At 45.0% G+C, this 24,043-nt stretch overlaps 1 protein-coding gene across 3 annotated transcripts in view; it reads right to left on the bottom strand.

The window, feature by feature from the left end:
• SLC6A6 (solute carrier family 6 member 6) overlaps positions 1-22,521 on the bottom strand; it is a 100,201-nt gene extending 77,680 nt beyond the window's left edge. For 2 of the 3 annotated variants that reach the window (XM_065642404.1, XM_065642402.1), the window contains exon 1: positions 15,276-15,328. The gene's annotated coding sequence lies outside the window, so the exon portion shown is untranslated. Of the gene's footprint in view, positions 1-15,275; positions 15,329-22,501 lie in introns of those variants that run through there. The other variant, XM_065642401.1, reaches the window with a different exon arrangement.
• Between the last annotated feature and the right edge of the window lie 1,522 nt (positions 22,522-24,043).

Genomic DNA, 24,043 nt, shown 5'->3' on the forward strand with positions numbered 1-24,043 from the left:
ACAATACACTTCAAACATATGGTATATCCTGCAGGCTGAATTACCAAACTTCAATCAGCATTAGCTTTAACAATTGATTTATGTTGCACATATGTTCTGCGTTTGGGGGCATTATCCCTGATGGACCTCTCAAAGGAAATGTGAGTGCAAGTACATCCTGACCTTTCAATGACAGCAGAAGGACACGGCAACAAGCAGGACGAGACCAGTTGGGACCTGTAGGATGGAGCATGGCACAAGGATGAGCGTGGCAGAGGGACACGAATAGGGTACAAAAGAGGGAGATTTGGAGGTTTTGTAGCATAAGAGGAGAACAGCCATAGCAGAGTCAGTTTTTCAAAGCAGCTCTAGCACTAGTTGAGCACCAAAATAAGTGGGCACGTTTCCACTTTTGAGTATCTGCCACTTATTTAGATGCCTCCTTGGAAACCGAGATCTCCGGAAAATCTGTCCTCAGTGGTGGGTGCTGAGCACTAGACAATCTGGCCTGTTCGTTTTCTCAGTATGTGGTTCATCTGTTCTAAGGAACACGTCCTTCTGGAAACGTGAAAAAAAAAAAGGCAGAAAGAAGGGTTGGATAGAGAAAAGCACACAAGCTGCCTTGTGGGCTAATGATGAAGAAAGGCAGAACAAGCAGAATTTCATAAACCAGATGAAGTCAAATTTCTAGCCACCAGGACCCCTTACGAACATCGCAGTGTCCAGGAAAGATGGTGGATGAGGGTTAAAGCACTGAGCAGGAGTCAGAAGATAGGAATTCGTTGATTTGCTTCATCTCCCTGCTCAGAATGTTCTTGTCTGTCCAAAATAAAGAAGTGGAACAGGAATATCTGCCCCACTGCCCTACAGGAGAAAACTGTAAACATTAATTAGGATCAAAATATGGCCTCAGACAGAAGAAGCAGTCCATGGAATTGAAGGGAGATCCTCTGAGGCTTTCTGCCCCCACAAAACAGAGTCGGAAACGGCATAATGAAGCATGAAGGGACACAAAGCTGAAAAGCATAGTGTAGGACATGCTGTCATGTGCTCAGAAAGCCAGGCCCAGCTGTGGAGGGACATAAACCCCCCGTTCGTTTGCCATGCCTCACGATGGAGTGTGATGTAGCACCACTGGTGGCCAGTCGACCTTTCAGTCGGACCTCCTAAAACCTTGCTGTCACCTCTGATCCCCGTGAACCAAAGCGGTTGCCTGTTGCATAATGCACCTTGCTCTTTGTGTCACCCCCGAACTTGTCCTTGCGTCTCCCTGGTGGGGTCCTGTAAGAGGATTGGGCGGCCAGGAGGGAGCAGCTCCATTGTTTGAGCACAAAAAGCCACGTTCATTAGTAGGCAAGCATCTTAGAACCAGCCATGGGAAAAAAAAAAAAAAAGGGTGGATTTGCCATTAAATCAGATATTCTTGGAGGTTTCCCTCAGCACAACTCCCTCTTTTAAGTTAACAGACGCAACTGAGAGACCTGCCCAGTAATTCCTGTGTTCCAGTCCCAGCTCTGACATTAACTCTGAAGCCAATATAATCCTCTCGTTCCCTACAATAAGGTCTCAAGCCTCCATTGCCATAAATCAGCCTAACTCCTTTCACGTAAGTCAGCGTTACCCCTTTTGAAGATTCGGTTCAGAAATCAGGGCACCATAGCACAGAGTCCTGCAAAAATATTCAGCAAAATCTGGTCTCTAGAGAAGTTTGCAGTCCAAAAGAGCATGGCGTACTTGTGAGCTGTTCTCATGACATTGTAGGCCCACGGAGCGGTTACCTCCTGACAGGACACGTTCCTCCGAGATCCAGGCTTACAGGTGATGGATATCTCTCAGGATAATTAACCGTCTTCAGTTGCTGCTGCCAGAGAAGGGAGGCAGCTTTGCAGAGCCCACTCTATGGAGGAGCCACCAGAGACTTGCTTGGTTCTTGACCCACTTCAGTGGGGCTGGGTCAGGAGTTGGTAGTTACCCAAAATTTAAACAAGGTGCCTAATTCACATCCATTGCCATTTTCCAGTTACATTTGCCCTCCTCTTGGTAAACAGCAAACGTTTTCTTGGAAACAGTCTCATTTCTTATGCCAGTGGCAAAATAAACCCCAGCTCATCATGGATGTGTCCTTTCCAAAGAATTACCACAAAAATGTCTGAAACCCTATAAAGGCTGTTAATGACTCTAAATCTCCATAAGGCTTTTCTCCCCCTTTCCTCTTCCCTCTTGTATCCTTGCTCTGACAAGCTGGTGAGTGGGGAATGGTTTAAAATACCACAATAGCCATGGCAGGACATCAAGAAAGAAAAAGGAACAGGGTTTTGAAATACTTTGTGTAAGGCTCCAAGAACTTGAGTTGGTGCTGAGCTGACTGGACTTTACCACAGAGCAGTCAGATGATCTCTGCAGCTTTGGGAAATAGGAGAAACTCTGGAGATGGGTGGGGGGGAAACGGTCTCTGCCACATTGGTCTTTATTGTCTTATGGATTTTATCACAGTATTGTTCTTTATTTCCTGCTATTTATAGGCTCTCATGTTTTGTGCTGCTTTCATGTTTGCGTTATCTGCCTTCCCACGACATGTTTCACCCCAGCCCTTGCCTACAGCTGGATCCAGAAAGGCCAAAACGATGGTTTTGAATGGCGTATCAGGGCTCATCTTCTTTCTCCGGGCGATACACGCAAACTGCTCTTGTCTGAAGCACAGAGCAACCCAAAATGGGTGATTTAAATGATGGTCATCGCTCTGCACACTCTTTCATAAAGGAGCCAAGGATTTTGCCACTGAGTGTTTGGGTATTAAGCGATGATATTCTTTAAGAGCCCCAGCCAGCGATGCTGGGACTGTTTCCTCTGAAGTCTCTGCTTTACAATGGATTTAAACCACCAGCCCATCAGCGCATGACTTGATGATAAGCGCTCAGGAAACTTCACATGAATTACTTTATAACTCTTTCTTTTGTGCAAGGTACTGCAGAGAAAACATGCTCCAGGGGCTGTTCTCCTCCTAATTCCCCATTATTTAGGGATGTGGCTCCACTGACCTGAACTAGCAAAAGTGAAGTTAGTTCTGGTTTGAAACAAAGGACGAGGTTTGTAAAAGTCAGATCCCCACCCTAGTAAAAATACTGCCTAAAAGGTGACTCCAACAGGCCATGGGGCTAGAAATAAAAATGAGAGAGGTGCAAAATAATGCTGAAATCAGTGATTTAATCCTGTCAGTGTCCTTGTACCTCGCCCCACAGCAATGTTCAGGCAGACAAAACACCAAATCCGGGCACAAAGCAGAAACTAGACTGTTGGTTAGGTGGGCTGGAACTAAGAGATTTACCCCCAACAACGATCCTTTTCCAGCACTTAGTGACAACAAGCCCCTCACATTGATCCACAGCTTACATTACTTCTTCTGTATGGAGCAGCCTGCCTTGGAAGCGACCGTACAGCTCAGTGCCAGTAACAACAGGGAAAAACCCTTCACCTAAACAGCGAGGAACAGCCAGCCCTGCTTGGAGACCTTTTCACAACACGTATCCAGCAGCAGCACCTGCAATGGGCTATGGGAGAATTACAAAGAAAATGAAACACTTGCAGATAGATGGAGCCAGGCTTGGCCAGCTTTTGCTTACGGGATTTTAGGGTAAGTTACTCCCACTGCTTCTACCTGTACGCGCAAAAAGGCCACAGAACAATGTTCTTCAGTGCTTCAAAGCAGCACAAAGGCACCTGTTTGTCGATGAGAATCATTCTGTTTTGCCTCAAATTGTGCCTATTCCGGGAACATTCCTTGAAACAGATTAAAAAAAAAAAAGCAGAATTGATAAAAAAAAAAAGCAGAATTGTTCTGTAAGCAGCGTGAGGTGCGTGTTTATTATTCAGAGTTTGACACAGGTTTCTGTAGTCAACCTTCAGACTCTATAGCAGCCAGACTGAAAGAGGAAACATGATGGAAATAGAAAACATCTGTGATGCACCAGAATAAACAACGATAAAGCGCAGTGCAAGGAGAATTCAGAGGTGGCAAAACACATGCTCATGTTGGTGAGTCTTGGGATTCTTTCTAAGGTGATGCCAAGAAGCAAATTTATGTCAAGCCATGAACATTGCTAAAGGAAACACCTTGTCTCCCAGGCACCAGCGAGTCCCAAAAGCTGCTATGTAAGAATTTTAGTGCCCATTACAGTGAAATAATCCATTTTGCCACATGCAATGTGGGCAAAGCTATGTGGCAATCAAGGTGGGAGAAAAAATATTCACCACTAGGAACCCTGCAACTTTGGAAACGAAAGGCCAGACCAACTCTCATCCCATCTGAGAAACAACTAAAAGTGTGAAGCCCAAGGTTTCCAGCAGAGACTGCTGCAGAGGCTTAAAAGATAGTGGCTCTGGAGCAACTGCTGTAAAAACACAGCCCCAGCCCCTCAAAAAAGTGCCTCGGTTTCCACGGGGATCAGCGTGGATGGGGGTGTCACCTCTCGCAAGCTCAGCAGTTACATTCTCCTTGTGCCCTTTGTTTTGGTTGATGAAAATCTGACTGTTTGCAGCTCTGTGCCTGGTACGAGCCAGCTCCGGTTTATCTCCTGAGACGCGCCGTTCAGTGTGTCATCAGGTGCCCTCTCAGCCACCATCTAAGGCGCGCTGACAGGTTGCGGTAGTTTTCCAGTCGGACTCTGAAATGGTTATTCACACTTCCATTGAGGCAAGATTAGATAGTTGTAATTCTTTATTGGCCGGCTTCCCAAAGCGGGCTCTGCACAAACTCCAGATGGTGTGAAATGTGGCCTGCAGGATTTGAGTTAAGAAGGGACAGTATCATCCGTGCTGTTAAAGTCTCTACCTTGGCAACTGGTTAGACAGCAAATTGATTTCAAAACCATCCTTTTTCCCTCCGTGCACAGTTGAGGTCAGGTCTCTGTCAGCAATCTTATGATTCGTTATGGTCCGGAGCACATTACCCAGGCTCACGCTACCTGGTAAATAATTCTCTGAGGAGTGATTTCAAGGAGGTGAGGGTAGCTGAAACCTGATTTCCATCTGCTTGCTCTCCTCTAAAGCCTGAGCAAAAGCTGGGCGGGATACCACAATTACACCCTTTGCAAACATTAGACGAGAGTGTCAGGGAGCGATAGGTTCTCCTGCTCTTATTGCAGCCAAACTGCAAAACCAAAGACCCTCCTCTCCATGAGCAACTACCTCCAGGCATCGGGCAGCAAACCAGAGCCCTCCCCTGGGCACGGCTGGGGAGAAACGGCCATGCCAGCCTGACCCCGTCTAAATGCAGCACACCCCTAAAGCTCTTCCGCATTGCAGGGGGCAAATCTCATCCCTTCTAACCCCAGCATGAGCTGCCCAGGGGACACCCCGACAGTGGCCAGGCTCCCTGCTCCGGCTTTTATCATCGAGGGGCCTCATGAGAAAACGCAGACTGCTGGTACGTGTTCTTCTGTGCCATCTTCCACTTGTGTAAACAGTGGCTACACAAACAATTGATAGGGTAATAACTGGCTTCATACAGACCAGTACAAATAAAACCTTCCGGTGTTTTGGGCTTTTGCCTTCCTAGAACTTTCTCTTTCTGGAAGAGCATGACACGAAAGGTGTATTCCTTCGTATTTGATTTGTTTTTATATTGAGCCCAAGAGTTAAAACCTCCCCTGAATTAACTCATGGTGGCTAAATTCCCACAGGCTATTCGTGCAGGGGAAAAGACTTGGGTGGGCTGTAATGAGAGTCTTGTAAAGAACGACCATTTGGCTTCTTTTTATTAACTGCTGTTTACAAAGCAGTATGTGATTTGCTGCATAAGAGGAGAAAGGCTGGGGGCAGCTTTTGCCGTGCAGTGGAATGGCATGGCAAACACGGCGTGCTCGGAGCTGTTTACCTTCCCCGTCACTTCTGCGGGGAACCTGTGACCTGCCACTCATGGACGTGGATATAAAAGCTCATGTTGTTTTGGTTGAGGTTTTTTTTTGTGTGTGAGCGCAAGACGGCTGACACAGACTGTTTGCTTTGGGAAAACAACCAAACCCTTTTGTTTTGCATGAAGGGGGTGAAAAAACCCTGTATATAAAGAATTGCACTGACTCTGCAAACAGCTCCTGTACAAGGAAGAGAGAGCGGCAGCCAGCACTGGGGTCACGCTGTCATTTTAAACCTATAGTGCCACCATCATTTTAGAAATACAGAAGCCTGGGGAAGTTGTTGAAGACATAAAATATTTCCCCATATGGATAAAAATTTATTATTAAGAAGAGCTATTTTAAAAGCCTGCGATCACCTAGAGCACCTGCATGGAGCTGGCAGGTAAAATACAGGACCTCCAGAAGACCCTCTTTTAGGGACAGACAGAGCTCGTGCGACACATGGAGACTCTCCAGTGTATCACAGTATCTTACATAGTGCCAGACGCATATGGGTAGGCAACTCGACTGCCTCCTGTGTGAATCAACCAGATGTTTGCAGAGAATCTGCTCCCACCTTATTTTGCTGCTGAGAACTGAGCCACAAATGCATTTTGTGCATTTCAGGAAACTGTCCAACAGGAGTGCTGGGAAAGGCAATGCCTGCTTATTTTACATGGAAAATCACAGCCAGCCTACTTGTACCTCTGCATGTAGGCCTTATTCTAGTGGGAGGTCACTAGAAAGATCTCTATCACTCTCCATGACCATGGCCTTCAGCAGCTCAGCAGCCTAAGCCATGATCTGCTCGAGTCTCCACGCACCCAACCATCCGTCCATCCAGCACATGCATATGATGGTGAAAACCATCTGAAGGGCCACATGATAGACTAGAGAATCAGACAGCAAACCTCGCCTCTCTGTGTGTCACAGAGCCCACCAGCCCAAACATGTGCCATTTCAAGCCAAGTTCTTTACCAGATGAAAGGAAGGCTGACTCGATCAGATAAAGAGCACAGTAAGTGCTGCAGCCCTCAGCTGCGAACATTAATGCTCCACATGCCAAGTGGCTGAAGCTGCAAGCATGTAATCTCCTGTTGCTGTGTAGCTTTCAGGCATCCTTCCATGTTCGTAATGCTCCTGGTAAATTTAGAGAGATGTGTTTCCAAATAACATATTTTCCAGCAGTTCATGACATAAAACATCACTCATTACGAACTCTATCTACCCAACTACAGCCAAGAGTGAAAGAGCTCAGATATACCTATGGAGCCACTTTCGAATAGCTGGGGAAAAGCACATTAAAAAGTTGCATGCTGTATTCTCTATATACCACCACTGTGACCATAAGTGTAAATGACTACTCGAAACTCAGGTTATTTGCAAACCTAGTGGAAGAGTGAGTAGAAAAATAAACAGATTACGAGCATTCATACAGAGCCTTTAATGAGAGGGAAGAAGGTGGCTGTGTAGGAAGGCTGTATCTTCATATGGTGCAAATCAATGCAGCTCCATTATGGAATTACATCAGTTTGTGCCAATGAGGATTCGGTCCAGGTGTGCATACAAGGATGTCTGCCTTTACCATGGAAACACAACACCTAAGCAAGGGACCACACCAGCAGCTTACCAGCAACTGTATTAATACTTGACAGGGCAGGAAAGAAAAATGAAAACAATTGCTCTAATTGAAACTACGGGGAGTGTGTAAGTAGGGCAGAATGCACAGTAATTACCTGAGTTGGAGTTGAGCCAGAACACCAACACTAACACTCCTGCTCTATGGGACTGCGAAGGAGCCTGAGTAAACGGGATTTTGGTTTTCCATCTTTGGCTAAAGTGGTTGTTTACACAGAAACAGAGAATTGCGCGAAAAGACGTGGTGCGTGCTCGAGTCTGAGGAATGAAGCGGGGCTGCAAGCTGAGGGGCTGAATTGCCACCACACTTGCTCCAAACAGCAAAGAGACGTGGTGCTCCCTGGGAGACGTGTCCTGCCTGGCCAGTGCATCTGTGCCATGGAAAGGAAACGCCAGGTTATACAGATGAAATCAAGGCTCTCTTTACATGAGTATTAACATGAACCTTCTGGAGAACCTCAGGCTGGAGGTGCTCCCAGCTCCCTCTCCCGCAGCTCTGCAGGATCCCTGTCCCCAGCCACATCTGCCTCGCTCACCTCCCTGCAGTCCATGGCCACATGCCCATCCCTGTGTCTTCCTCACAGCCACCATCAGCAGCCTCTGGGCCCTGCTCCTCATGCCCATTGCATCCTCTCCAAGGATGCAAGCCTGCACGGCAAGCTGGCTAGATAGCAGTTCCTAGAGAGGTCATTCCCACACTGTGGATTCCCAGGCACAGGGCACATAAGAAGCATGAAGACAACGCATAATAGCAAAATGAGGTTCCACTGGTAGGCACTGGTGGGGATAACCTAGCCTGGTGTGACCTAGAAGTCAGCTCGAGAAGCAGCTACAGTGTCTACAGGAAAGACTAGATGGAGTCCTGGAGGAACAAAGGTCCTTTTCCAAGGAAAAGCCGGTGGATGATGGCTTACCCAGCGATCCCCATTTATGGTCCAACAAGCATGTCTTGGTCATATAACAGAGGAACAACTTCAGGCATCTGCCCCATCATCAGTCATCGCTTCATGACCGCGCCAGCTCTTCCAGCAAAGAGCAACCAGAGCCAGCTGCCCAGATGGGGACACAGAGCTATGGGTCCTGCACCCACCAGCGCCCATGTCTGAACCTGTGACCCACAGGCTCCGCAGACCATCGCAAATCCCCCGAGACATCCAGTTCCCCACAGCCTTGCAGGTTGTTTTTAGTTCGACAAATTCAAATGGTGGCCACAAAAGCTTAATCTCTTTCCAGCCACGCTCATGCTGAGTGTCAATAGGAAAAAGTCCTATGAATACGCTTGATAATTACAGAACCGTGGCTGTAGCAAAGAACAAAGTATAATGCAGGCTTGAATTCTCAGGAAATTGACTGCTGATATGTTTCCATTCATTGTTTTGTTCTCTGTTCTCAGTGTTATATTAAAATCTCCTACTAAGAATGACCTTTCTTGTTTAATGGAACTTGTCAGTTAGAGGAAATCTGCTTAAGCTGTTTGATCTATTCTTTAAAATAATATTAATTGCAAATTTAGCACACATCCCTATCTTCGTTAGCAAATAATTTGAAAACCAAAGCTTATATTTTTCAAACTTTGTTACCCACAAAAAAACCCCCACAGCCCGTCACTTTCTAACTCTAAGGCATTCACCATCCTTTGCTCCAGCTATTCAGTCCTGGCTATTCATTAGATAGGTTGACGATCATACCAGTCACCTGACACTGTTTTCCTGACTCTATTAGTGAAAAGTGACAGCAGTGAATAGCAAATAGTAAACATGATGTGAGTCTCTGGTCATGAGAAAATTCATGAAACTTTGCAGTTTGCGAGCGTTTTCATAAAATCCTGACAACCATATCAACTTAGTCAAGTGTGACCTCACATCTACTGGAAATCACGCTCAGTGCTTCTGTCTGCCTCTCCATTAATGGAACTTGCTGTCTATTTTGATTCCTTGTGACTCCTAATTAAATACTGAATTTGCATGCTTGCTATTTATCCTGATTCCCAGCATGTACACTTACAATTACAAATCTTAACTTCAGGCTCTGAAGCTGACCCACCACTGAATCTGGATTTCTAAAGTCCTACAGTTCAACGATATTTAAATCTGGAGGTTTCACTTAGTTCCTAGCAGACATAAAAGAACCATTTAGAAAAATCAGATGCAGTGGCCAGTTTAGGCTTTATGTAAGCGAGCCAAAGTCTGTAGGATTATTTCAATTTGTTCTTTCTGAACCTTCAGCGAAAATCTGCAAAAATGGGTTGCTCACAGAAACAATATTTCTTTTGTGAATGTCTTCCTGCTTCCAATTATACCAGAATGACGGAAGAAAGGGGAAATAGCCGATTCCAGGGTTTTTATAATTAGATATAATACACTCTATCATCATCAGTACTCGACACTTTTCTTTAGGCAATCTCAAAGACTTTCAGAAACGCTCATCAACCACTGTTTGTGTCAGCACGATCACAAGTGCTGCCAATTTTAGGAATTTGACTTTACAGACAGAGAAGCGATGGTGTGAGCCCCCTCCCCAAGAGGGAGCGCTGCACACAGACCCTGAGCATCCCCCTTTTCCCCCACAGCAGCTCCAGCAGGTGCTGGGAGATGCCTCCCTGCTCTGGTGACAGTGGGTTCGATGATACTTGTGCTCATTCGTGTGATGTGCTGCACCTTGTCCTTGCTAAAAATATTGCCCTGGTGCCACACGCCTCTGTCAGTTCTGCCACGCTGTTCTCTGACACAGAACAGCCGACTGCGGGTTAGGAGCAGCGAGACACCGCAGCAAAGGTACCTCAGCGATGGGACGTGCTTCGGGCACAACTGTTCATGCTGTCGGGGAAGCCTGAGCTCCCTCCCTCGCTTCTGGGCATGTACCGTCCTCCTCTGCTCCATCTCCCCTGCTACTAATTCAGGCAGCTCAAGTCACAGGGAATTCCTCTAAAATAAAACCATTCTCCCCCGCTTCAATCTTAAAACAAGAGCAGAATTGTTCAAAACAACCCAAGGGAAGAAAGCCAAATGGGAGGTGACCTCCTCCCAACCCTCGGCACTGGGGGCCGAGGTGTGCCCCCCCCAAGCTCCCAGGGTCATTCCAGCACCTTTGCCTCATTCCCTCCTGGAGCGATGTGTCGCCTCCCACGCAGCTCGTGTTTTCCTGTGGCCCATGAAGAGCCCTCTGTCCCCATCAGAGTCAAGCTGGCCGGCCAGTGACATCAGCCCTTCCGCGGCCCTCGGCGGGGCCCAGCTCGCCGGCTGCCCCTCAGCGTTTCTTTGGAGCTTTGTGCCGAGTATAACGGCCGGGACTGTTCCTTGGGGAGAGCGAGATACTGAGACCACAGCTTGGCACAGGCCGGGGGCTCCAGCCAGCGATCTGTCATGGGGGAGGCCATAGGAGAGCCGGAGGAGCGGCAGCCCTGTTTTTCACGCCCGCTAGCAGGAAACTCTCTCCCGGCATCCCCGGAGTGGTGCCGCACGCTAAATATTCGCCGGCTGCTGCCGCCTGCGCCAGCCACCCCAAACACCTCTTTAATTGACGGTGTTGGCACTCCATCTGAGAGTCGGACAGCGAGGGCGCGGTTGGTTTTCAAGACTGCTTTAAGAGCTCTTTATGGGCATAAAATTACCATTCCGCAATACTGGCAAACCATTCCCTCTTCCAGGAAGGTTGCTTTGTCGTACCGCAGAAAGTTATCCCTTGGGTGTTGCAAGCTACGCCAGCAGTAGCTCTGAGCAGAGGCTACAACAGGTATTTTGGTCAAGGGATCAAATGACTTTATGACCTTGATGGGTGCAGAGTCAGCTCAAGAGCGCTCAGCTGTGCAAACAAAACGTTGCCACCTCACTGATAAGAGGGGAGAGTGCCCGTGCCAGGGCAGAGGAGGGGAGATGGAAGGATGCAGCAGATAATGATGACTTGGGGACACTGCTCCAGCTCTGGGCTCGCCGTTTGGAGGAGATAGGCACCCCACGTGCTTCAAGCCAGACCCCCCTGTGGCAGGAGCAGCCAGCTTGGTTTGCCAGGGCTTTGCTACAAGCAAAATGTGTAATGAAGCATTTTTCTACCCGTTTGCTTCTGCTAGCATTGCTGGAGATTAAAGACAATCAAGAGCGGTTTCCTCACCTATGGACTTACTGTAGCTACGCCAGCAAGGCCTTCTCTATGGCAAGTGGCGAAGGGTGCCAGGTGAGCTCCCACTGCTTTTAAATGTCAACCAGGCAATTACACATAGAGAGCTGCAACCCAAACTTCTCAGTTCCAGCGCAAGGAGAGTTCTCCTTTCGCTCCGAATCGTCGATCTGAGCTCACGCTATTTTGGTCCTGTCTGAGGACTAGACTACAACTCCGACCTGCAGTCCTGCTTGAGATTTGACTGAACCTCCATGAAAAGTCAACCGCATTTATGAGAGTCCAGCACAAGAGATGGGGAACACCTGAAGGCTGCTGTTGCTTTCTGAGGCCTTTTTTAACCATGAGACTTCAGTACCCTGCACACCCAAATCCTTTCTTCAGTTTGTCCCTCCAACCCTGGCAAAGAAACACTCTAGCCAAAAAACATCTTTTTTTTGTTTGGTTTTTTTTTGCCTCCTGGAGGCACAGCAGCTGTTCTGTTTTGCTGCTGACTGGAGCAATGTTTTACCGGTTGGGGTTTACTGATTTGCAGGGTTTGGTGGCAACGCTGTCGCACAGTTCCCACCATGAGACCCTGCCAGCATTTCCCCCCAGCCACACAACGCTCGGGCCTTTCAGCTGGGCCAACACTGTTGTTCCCGGGGGCCACGCTGATTGGGGGACTGATGTAGTTGCAATAAATTGAAAACAAACAAACCAAACCAAACGAAACCAAACAAAGAAAAAAGAGAAAGAAAACAAAATCCTTCCTATTTTACAGGGCATTTTGTTCACGGTTTTTAACCCCCACCAGTTCCTGATGCAGCTTGCTGCAGAGTCACACAAGGAGTTATTTGGGCACAACTGGGAGAGAGCTGCGCTGGAGTGAAATGGTGGGAAAAACATCTGGGATGGGAAAACCTCAAGGTAGTATTTCTGCTAAAGCTTCCTTGTCCTCAAACCATGGCCAGGGTTTCTTATCTCTGACATTACCCACGAGATCACCATAACTTTCCAGTAAACAGCCAATTCATTTCACAATTTATACATCATTACACATCCCCCACATACCAGAGAATTAGCTCTACAGACTCCTTTAGGGCCTTAAAAGGATCCTTAGGCTTCAGTTTTCATTTTTAAATGAATACAAGCATTCAGCTGAGCTGTAGACTATTACAGCGAGACGCCACTCTAGTGATAAACAAAATATTTTCCTAATAATTCACTTGATTGTCCTTCTCGTGGACCTGTGCCTTTGGAATGGGACATGTTTGGGGATTCTAAATAACACAAATAATAACAATAACAACAGCACATTCCATTTTACTGAACAAAACAGTGATATACCAAAAGGCTCGTGATACATTATCACCGTCTGTGCAGGAGTGTGGGTGGGAAGCAGGAGGCTGCAAGAAGAGACAGATAGAACGGCTCCTACACGCGACTTTTTCCTCTGTGCTGCTATTTGCCTTTTGCTCAAGAAGTGCAGCAAATACATTAACACCCCCATGAAAAACGAGCTGAGGTAATTCCATCTACAAGCATGTGATCGGTCCTGCTGCCACAAATGTTTTCCCTCTAGGTCCGTGTCTGAGTCTCACACAGACTGACTCACGCTGCACCGTGTACGTCACCGCTACCCGGCAGCATCAGGCTGTCATTTGTTTCCTTTTGGAACGGGATGTTCTATAATAGCTCCAACTCCCACTCGACAGTTTATGAAATTGCAGTTCTTCCATGTACCTCCTGTGTTCCGGAGCAGCGAGGGGTTTCCAATTTGTTTCAACGGTGCTAAAACAGGAGCACAGAGTGGCCTGAGCTCAGGGCTGCCTCACCTCAGGGATGTGTCTTCTAATAGGATGGAGGCGTGATGGTTCTCGGTGCGATGCAGAGTTCGTTCCTCAGGGAGACAAACGAGGCACAGGGCAGAACTGTTGCTTCCAGGGTTGCTGCTGGAAGTGCAGCCCCACATCTCATTCACAAGGCTCCTTCTCCCACAGTCAGGAAGAAACTGTCACCTACATGGAAGCTGAAGCTCTGGACATGTTGATGGAGCCATCAGAGCAGAACCAGCTCTGCCTCAGAGAGCCTTGCCATGATGCTCAAAATGCAACACTCGCTTTTCGGCACTGGCTTGTTTGATCCTCTGCTCCTAAAATGGCCAATCTACACCTGTGTCTCAGTCTGGATCAGGTCTGTGCTTCCAAAGTGAATCCCAAGACTTACTGTGCTTCGGTTCATACGGCAGCAGTTTCAGAGCTCAGTCTACAGGACTAAACTAGTGCTAGTCTCAGGTTAAAAACCCTGAATGTCAATAGTACAGGCATGGAGTCCTCAGCATCAACTGGTTTCTTCTGCCGGTTTGGTGCTCCTGTTACACCAAACTACCAGCTACTACTGCTTGCTACTCGCCTTTTGGAGCCAAACGTCCTGGAGTTGTTGCATCCCAGCACACAATTGCAAAAGGAGGAACGTGATGCAGTTCTAGGGGTGCAGCAGAAGAGAGGAGGCTACAGTCCCCCAGGGATCCCTGTCCGTGTAAACACCAAGTTCATCAGGATACACCCAGAATGCTGCCAAGTTTCCTGCTGGGAACATCCTGACAGGCAGCTGATACCAAAGGACAGAACAAAGGGAGCGGGTAGCTAAGGAATGGAAGGATGAAAAAGATGATGGTGCTTCTCCTGCTTACTTTTGGGATGCCGCTATGATTCAAGGCAGGCTGAAATGGGTCTGTCTTCACACTGGGTGCACAGTAAAATGGATGCACTGCTACGCAGAATCCAGTGTCCCCTGCTCCAAGTGCTGCTCCCCTATTTATTAAAGAGCTTTAACCAAATGGAGATCTTAGATTACTTCCTAAGGGTGCAGCCATTACTAACGAGGAGGTCGATGCCAACTTCAGGTGTAGTAAAACGAGTATTCCTAGCATTCTTCAGAACAAAAGTATCACTTATTACCTAGCACTGGGAATAAAATGGGAAGCTTAAAGATGATCTGGAGAGAATGTGGAAAAGCGAAGGTTATATTTGCAAACTACACGTAGCCTTTCTCTGAGAAACAGACAAGTTCCTGAGGTTGGTGCCTGCAAGAGGATGCCCTAAGAGTCTCTGAAGATGTTTACTCTGACCTCCTGGACCTTTGTCCAATGTTCATTCATTTGGGTTAAAGAAATAAGCATTAACATACCCAAAGCTCCAGACCTTCCACTGTCCTGCATTGAGCCAGGTCCTTAAGTAAAGAGGCTTAAGTCACATTTGTATTTCCTTTGACCTAAAGACTGAGGGCAGCTCACTCCATCCCAACTATTGAGCGAAAAGACCTTTACGGCTGCGCTACCTTGCATTCAGCCGCCTGAGAAATCTTTAGCAACCACTGTAAAGGCGGATCATCGCAGCCGGGCATTCCCTGCTCACTGCAGACACCTTCCCACACAGCGCGGGCTGGGGAGAGCAGTCGGTTCCCCAGCTCCATGTTACTTTCATGACGGCCCTCAGGAGCCCTCCTGGTTCCGTCTGGACAGCTCTAGGTAACACTGCACTGCAGGAATAACATTGCTCAGGCTCTCAGTGCCAGCCCTTGAGCCTTGGCAGCCATCAGGACAAAAGATAAGCTATAAATACAAGTCATTCTAATCCTACAGACATCACCTATAGCTTTACCTGGGCTTACCTGGGTTGATGCGGAGGGCAGTGTTGCTCTTGATGTTCAAACCGAACGCGTGCACTAAAGAATAGGAGGCTTCTCGTACACAGGGTATTGTTCTGGATTTCGTGTTTCTTCGGGGTTGTCTTGGCAACAAAGAGGCTTTGCCGCTAGAGGTGTGTGAAACGCTGGGCGACCCAAAGCAAAACGGCTCCCACTTGTTTCATTCCATGACCCAGACGCTTTATGAACCTGCTGGGATGTTACTAAGTGTGCTGTGTGTCAAGAGGGCTAGGACTAATCAGCACCAACTCCTCCACCGCCCGCAACACTGTGATTTTGAAAATAGAAAAAAAAATGTCATTTTTCATTGGGAAATGATGTCTATTCAGACATCCTTTCAAGCTCTGTTCCCTTTCTCCCTTCAACTACCTCCTTCAGGAGTAGTTCCCTGGAGCTGATTATGGATGGTCTTAAGCAAAATTAGTTCTGGGGGTGCTTTTCAGTTTCAATTATGGAAATTTTAAGTGACTGCAGTGAAGTCAGTGGGGTTAATGTGGACTGATTCCAACATAACCAAGTTTGCTCCAATCTAAACGAGTCTGTCCTTCCTGAGAAGAGATGCTGGACAGTTAATGCTCCACCTGGGCAGCAGTGAGTAGCAATGTCCTGCTTGCCCAGCTGGCTCAGCTCCTTCCACAGCCAACAGGCTTTTATTCATTGTGGATGAAGTCCCAGATTTATTCTGGAATGTTTTTAAAGCATCTTTGGAGGCAGTTTCAGATCACTTATTCATGTCACCTACCTTTATTTTTGCTTACTGAAGGCATTAAAAAAATTAGCCCAAACAGCTGTTCAGATTCCTCTGGTTTTTTCTGTAGCAAAGGTAAAAAAAGTCTGAACAGCTGTGTCAGTAAAACACAAGCCAGGTGGCCTCCGTATGGGAAAGTTTGTATGAAATCGTAAGATAATGTTTTTATTATTTGAGTTATTGTTTTTCTTTTTTATTACTTTAGTCTTAGGGATTCTTAAAAAGGCATTGGCCGTTTATTTCTTATCTTCATCCTCTTCCCTCAGAGTCTGAGCTGTACTGCAACTCAACACAGATGTTATGGTGATTCAGCCATCAAGGGTGAAAAATCACCCTTTCAGCACAATCCTCCTGAATCTATTTTGAGGACTTAAATGGGATTTAAGGCTGGGTGAGAAGCGATTTCGCAGATCTGGCCTTTCTACGGGGAGAAGCTCAGGCTGTGGCACCAAATATCTCCCTAGGGATGTGCAAGGACTGCCCACAACACGCTGGCAGAGGGAATTCGTTTTCCACGTTGTGTAACTAAGTCACCTGAGATGTGCAGTTTTGTTCTGGTTCCTTGACAAGGTAGCTGGATCCTCTTCAAGCAGAGGCTAATGACTCACGATTACACAATGGTTTGAAAATAAACCAGTTGTTTTGTACTCCGATGTGTGAAACATTGGGGATTTGTAAGCTGCTAGCCAAATTCTCAGCTGGGCGGCGCTGAAATCTATACAGCCAGATGGCTTTACACCACGGTTGCCCCACGGCTGCCATCTCAAAGCACATCTCTACTCATAAAGGCTCACGAGGAACTTCCCCTGCTGAGGGTTTGAATTCCTCAACCAGCCTCCCATCCTGCATGGAGCAAATTCGAGCCTTCGAAGCTCTGGAGCTCCTTCTGTCTGTGCTCCAGGCCACCACACCAGGCGCCAAACCCTCAGCCCTCTCCAGCCTCCCAGGGCTCACCTAAATCTCTGCTTCTATTGCTATAAAGGAGCTTGCTGATTTATGGATATGTTTTCCATAAGTCGCTTATTGATATTTTCTTCCCCGACTTATGTCAGGACGGGAGTTGGACTCGATGGTCCTTGTGGGTCCCCTCCGACTCGGGACATTCTGTGATTCTATGTCCTTGGATGATGAACTCTACGGAGCAAAGTGAGAGCGCTGGAGTGTCTGAAAATCACCAGCCACATGGCAGGTGTTCCAATAAATTATAACTGTAATAAGAACAGCAACAATAATTGTAGTAATAATGAAATCATTTGTTGTTGTTGTTGTTCCTTCTCCTGTTCCTACAATATTTGACAAATATGGACTCTAAACAGTTCCTGAACCTGAAAAAAAAACATTTTCAGGTGACACCGGGTGCAAAGAGAAAACAGCTTTATATTGCTACAGACACATGGATAGCTAATATTGCTACATACTATTAGATAGTGATGTCATATTAAATTCTTTTGCTGAGCTTTCTAATTTTCAAAGTTACTTTTCAGCTTATAGCATAATGGTAATATATAGCTAAACATCTGAAATTAATATCAGTAGGGGTGGTTTTGGTTTTTTTTCCTCCAGGAAGAAAGTATTTAGAAATGTCTGTACAGGAGAAGGACCATCTTCCAGGGGAAAACACAGCAGAATCATCACTGAGTCTAAAGGAGAATTTTATTCTTCTCTAAATCATTCCCTTTGGTACCTTTTCTTCATATTTAGCAGCTGGATGCAATTCTGTCTATATGTACTGAGCCTGTGTTATTACAATTCCAGCATGATATATGTTTATTTAGAGTCTAACAAGATCATGAATCAGGAAATAGCATTACACTTTATATTATGTATTTATTTATTGCGTTAGGATGAAATTTACCTGGGTCCAGAGAACAAAATTAGGCTGTTACAGCCCTTGGTTTCATATAAGTTATTTTCTTCTCAATGCCTATGCCCTGTGGACAGAAATTTATTTCACTGGTATTGAATGAGAATTCTCTCATTCCCTCACTGCCTCCAGGTATGATTTCTGTACCTTTCCTCCTGCTTCCAATTTTGTATCCATTACTCGAATGCTTGAAAACATGAAATATAATATCAACAATCACAGACTGAGAAAGTCTGCAGTATGTAGGGAATATTTTTTGTTCCTATTCAGTCCTTTTGTCATTAAAGAAATCCCACTCTAATTTGATGTCTTCAGTAACATTATCGTACTTTTGATCTTAACCTTGCAGTTGAATTTTAGGCACTGGTTGGCTGTTAGAAAGGACTATTTTACAGACAGATTATAAGATGCAGATTTGAAATCAGTTCTTCTCCAAAATAGGTCACACAGTAAGCAATGAAAGATGAATTTAATTGAATGTTTACTAATAAATGTCAATATGAAAGTGCAAAACGACATCACAGGATGTAAGACAGCTCACTGTATTTAATAATACAACAGTAATTATTGTTAACAATACTAAAAATATCAGTGAAAAACATTACGACAACTTTGTTAAGTGTCCAAATGTGTTCTGATTGCTATATTTGATAATTTTGCAAGAACTTAAGTCTCCAAGACTTGGAATCTCTATGAGATGAGATGCTTTTCATACACAAAATGCACGAGAGAAGTTGAATGAACTAATGACAAGTTTATCTCACATAGAAGAGTTATAAAATCATTAAGCAAGTAAAAGATTATCCAGTTGATTGGCTAAGGCCCAGCAAGGATTTCACAACACTATAAGCGGGGTGTTGAAATATTAAAAAAAAAAAAGCAAACCAACAACCAAATGCTCAGTTTCAGAGAAGGACTCTCATTTAAGAAACACTCAAGTATTTCTTAGATAAGGAGCTGTTTATCAGCATATGTGTATGTTCTTCCTGGAATCAAGGTCCATGCAAGTTTATTCACATACATCAACATTTTCTCCGTGTTTTGGGGTTTCTCTTCGCCCAAGCACCAGGAACACAGGAAAAGTGGAAGTAACAAGCATTTACAGTTACAATGACATATGAATATTATTTATATTTACTTAGTGATCTGAGCTAAGAGAAAGAGCATCAGAGTGTGGTGAGTTAACCAACAGTAACTTCTGTTACTTTTTCTTGTGCACAGAGAAAAAAAAACATCTCTTAAGGACATGGATGGATGGGAATATAGCAAAGCAGGAGCACAAGGATGGGTAGCTCATGCAACTGCTGATACAGTAGAAAACTGGAAAGGTCTGAAATAAAACATCAACAAAATTGAGGCATAACCTATGTAAAGGCAATTAAAGATGTACTCTGGACATCCAGTAAAACCCCAGTGTAATGGTATTGATCATATAGCACCCTTTAAAACAGAATGTTTCTAAATTTCTGCTGTGTGATATAACTTTTCTTAGGAATAGTCTGGTCATCTAGGAAATATTTCACTCTACCTTCCAGCACACACACGAGTTTAAAAACAATGTAAATGTAAATACTTGCTGATGCCGAACACCTCATTTGCCAAGAAGAAACGATGCATTTTGTATCAGGATTCCGTTATAACCAAGATTAATTTTTGTATTGTCTCTGGCAATCATGTAACAAAAACACCTCCTGATGAAACACTCGCAGGTTCTGTATGTTCAGGGAAACGTCTTTCAATGGCTGACTTAGAAATGTTCACGGAAAACAAGCTGCACCGTGATCTGCTTTTAATCCCGCTGCCAGATACTACAGAGGTAACGTCTTGGGAGATGGCACCAGGCTTTTGAAGAAGGAGCTACCCAGTGATAATGATCCTATGGAAAACCAGAAGTTTTCAACAAAACAAATCAACGAATATACCCTAAATTCACTCAGGAGAAGGGAAACATCTCACCAGTTAATGACAAGCAACCATCACCTGGTGGGAACTCAGGCCAAGTCTCAAGCGGTGCAGCACAATATGAATTATGTTATAAGGTCGCTTGGTGCAACTGCATAGACCGATCACAGACATGCCTCCAACATGTGTATCCGGGTCTGCTCTCTTGCTTAATAAAAGAAATCAGCCTCCATAAAAAAAGCAACCACTTAATCTATCTACATTTGTATACGTAGATTCATCAACATTCAAAACCATCTACTCTAAATGCCAAGATTAGTTCTGGGAACAAAACAGGCATGACCAAACCACAAACCTAAAAAGAAAGAAACGGAATAGAAGAAAAGGAGGGCCAGCTGACGCGTGGTAGAGAAATCGTGAGAAACTATTTGCGAATACGTTGGATCGTTATCAGATGGATCTTCCCTTGTATTCAACTTTAGTTACTTTTGAGAACAGCCACGACTAAAAATTTGCTCGTGGCTGTCGCTCTGTGCAAGATTCAGCCCTGGAAAACAAACGAGCAGGAGGATCAGATGCTGTTGGAGTCTTTTAAATCCTACCATGGCAAAACTTCTTGATTAGAAGTAAATTTCACTGACTGAGTAATGCAGCAGACTCTCCTTCCAACAACCAGATGATACTTCCCTGAGTCAAATGTAGTTTATAGGGCTTAAGTCATTAAGCATGACTGAGCTGACCAATCGCGCCACTCAAACACAGACTCATCACCACTAAGCAATGTCAAAAAAATAACCACATCAAGAAAACCAAAAGCTTAAAATTTGGAACAGCACAGAAACTGAAAAACTTCAGTTTCTACACAAGTAATTTGTCAAAAGAAAAAACACTGAACTGGACAAGGAAATTCTTTTACCAAAAATTACACGCTCAGTTATACGATTACATTGCTGGTGTTCCCCTGCTCCTCTCTTTCCCCCTAAGTTTCTATCTAGGAACTATTTTCAGACGTTGCTGGTTCAGTTACCTCTTTCAGAGTCTTGGCATTCAGCAGTTCCAGCAACAAAGCTTTATTGTTATAAATACTTCAGCTATAACATTTCTATGGAAAATTTCTAAGAAAATACCAAGTATCATCATCTCCTGCTGACTCTCACCTAGCAATTCTAAATCCTCTACTGTGGGAGAAGGCTCCAAGGTCAAAACACTAATTTTGTTATTTCATTAAAAGCAAAAGAGCAAAATTAGGGTACAAATTTCAAAGGCTGAGAAAGGAAGTCAGGAAACAGCAAGACGAGAGAGGATGAAAACCAGCACCAACTGCATCGATGAGTCTGGAAAATCCTGTCAAAGTACATCACAAATTTTGTTTTGGTACAACAAGATGATAAACAGCACACTTGGATTGCACAAGCTTTTTTTGTTTAAGTTTTTTTAACCTTTCTCATTTATCCTTGTCCTTGATTAACAGCCCATTCCTGAGCTTACAGTCATGCCAATTCTCCTCACTCACGCGCAGTTACACTGGTGTCCAGATTACTTTTTGCGCACAGGCATCGACCCCTGAACATTATCTTCTGGCCTTCAAACTTGTCACGTAATATCTAGTATTTAGATATTAGCTACTATCTAGAAATGAGCGGTTTTGACGTGGCCAAGGTATTTTATCACCCTGCAGAAGTACATGCAATAAATCAGCACAGCATGAGAGATGCTCTGTCACTCTCTCTTGCACTCAGCGTTGCTTTACAGAATGACGCAGTATGAAAGGTAATATCCAGCCTCCGGAACACGTAAATCACATACTAACTAGTACAGAACCATTAAAGACAAAAGTAATTTTCCATGCCCCCTCAGAGAATTGTAACAAACGCTATAGAAAAGGCTGAATTAAATCTTGCTGAGTCCTGTGTGGAGCCCAGTTGCAAACCAGTAGCAATGTAAGATTTGCTGGGAGTTTGAACTGAGCCTTCTGCATTGTTCTAAGAGCTCACCATTAAAAGAAGAAGAAATGTTAGCCATAAAAAGGCCAAGAGAATCAACATCTGAGAGCCTAGTCTAAAGATCTGCAAGGGGTCTCATAAATACATAGTAAACATCCTCACTAATGGATTCCCCAGATAAGAAGAATTCTACATTATCCTCAAAGCATATTTTTTACAAACCACTTATTCTGTCTGCATACAAAGAAGTGAAGCAGAGCATTTAACGTATAACTTGTAAAATCCAAAGGTTCAAAGTGAAGGAAAGCAACCAAGATCAGAGCAGATCAGCAAAATAATTTCTCCCTTCACATAGCTTCTTTTTACTATTATGATCTGTCCATGAACCAGCAAATAAGACTTTTAACTATCAGTACTGTTATATATCATGGATTTGGGTGCACAAAGATAAATTGAACAGTATAGACTTGAAACGTGTCAACACTACAGGCAACTGCTGTGGGTTTTGCCACCTGAACTGTTGGTAAGGGATGATGGCGTTTGCTGTAGATTCATACTCTGGTGCCCAAAGCTTTGAAGAATGCAGTAGGTTCTGGCAATTTTTGTTGGCTCAGGTCCCTCAGACACGGGTCATGCATGACCAAGAGTAGCTTCTCATGAAGAACACGGCTAAATGTCAAGCACGCTCTGCCAAAAAGCCCCCGGGACGCAGGGTTTGTTGGCACATCCCTACCTTCAAGCAAGCAGGCAGTGGGGGTGCAGCTTAGAGTTATTCAGCTCCAGGCAAAAACGGCACAGGTCTCTTCTAAAGCAGAGTCTAAAAGCAAAATGAAAGAGGACATGGCTAGTAAATACAAAAAAAAAAAAAAAAGACGACAGGAGAAGCACGTACCAGAGAACACATGCAGATAAGATGGGAATTTCATGCTCTTACCAACAGTGTTCACATATAGAAAATTTTGGTTCAGCAGAAAAGGACATGGATGAAACACAGCTAGCCTGGGCACGGACTACATGTGGGAGTCTATTGTGTTAACACCCTATATGCTGGAACTGAGATGATATATTTCAGAATAGGAAAAGAAAACATTCAGCAAAGAGAAAAAAAAATCTGGCATGAAACAGCTAAAGAAAAAGAAGCGGCAACAAGCAAGCTCTGCAGTCAAGGAAAGGGTAAAAATCTGGGTCCCGCTGAAGTCAGCGGGATGTTTGCCAGAAAGCTGTAGACAGCTTGTTTTATCCAGGATTTTTAATTAGCGATTAAATGATTCAATGGCAAGTTGGATGTTTTAAGGAGGAAAAAAAAACAGGGGGGAAAAAAAAAAAAAAAATCATCGAACAGCTCCAGTATGCCTCTCCCTGCCCCTCCTACCCCTTGGGAGGTTCAGATCATACACAGCTTTTTATAGGAGACTTGACAGGTACTTCACTGAACGTTAGTTGAAATCTGTAGTTTCCCAGGCTCTGCCTCCTTCCCCAGTTTGGGGATGAAGATGGGGAACACCTGCTAACGACACCAGAGACATCGCGAAGAGCAAAAGTCCCATCAACAGAAAGCACACTGGAAGCCTGGCCTCTCCAGGACAGACAGTCTAGCTGATGGTAGACAGTATATATGAAGAATTAGGATGCTGCATTCATTTAATTGACATATTTGAATGGATTTGAATTATTCTGGAATGACACACCCATAAATAAATAAGGCATCTTGCTGCCTTAAGGCATAAATCACTTCATTAAAAGCCCCATGACTCAAATGATCTAGTCACACTACACATTTCTCTCATTCTGCTTGATTTTCCTACTTTCCTCAGTCTCCTTCTGCTTTTCTCTCCCCAAAGTGCACCGGTTTCCATGGAAACAAAACACGTCATTGGAATGGACAGAGCTTGGTGACATCCCCATGTGCAGAGCAAAAACGCAACTTAAATAAGCATTTTGCAATTAGAACACGGGCTGAGGAAGGCGCCAGGCACCGATCCCGCGCATGCACATGTGCGGGCGTGGGCGGCCGCCGTGCGTGCGGCGTCCCCCTCGCCACGCGGTTCGCACCCAGCAGAAGGCTCGGCAGAATCCGTCCCGTCCTATTCTGCTTTAACATAGCTGAAAATCGCTTTGGCAGCTGAATGGCCGCTTTGTTGATTGCTCGTTCTTAGCTGGCTCTGCTGCATTATGGAGCTTTGTGAAGAGATTACTTTGTCAAGGACCCAACATATATGGTCTGAGCATGAACAATTCGGCATGATGAACTGCATTCATTTTATATGATGTATGA

Source organism: Caloenas nicobarica, chromosome 11 (genome assembly GCF_036013445.1).
Source record: "Caloenas nicobarica isolate bCalNic1 chromosome 11, bCalNic1.hap1, whole genome shotgun sequence".
In the NCBI taxonomy this organism is placed as follows: domain Eukaryota; kingdom Metazoa; phylum Chordata; class Aves; order Columbiformes; family Columbidae; genus Caloenas; species Caloenas nicobarica.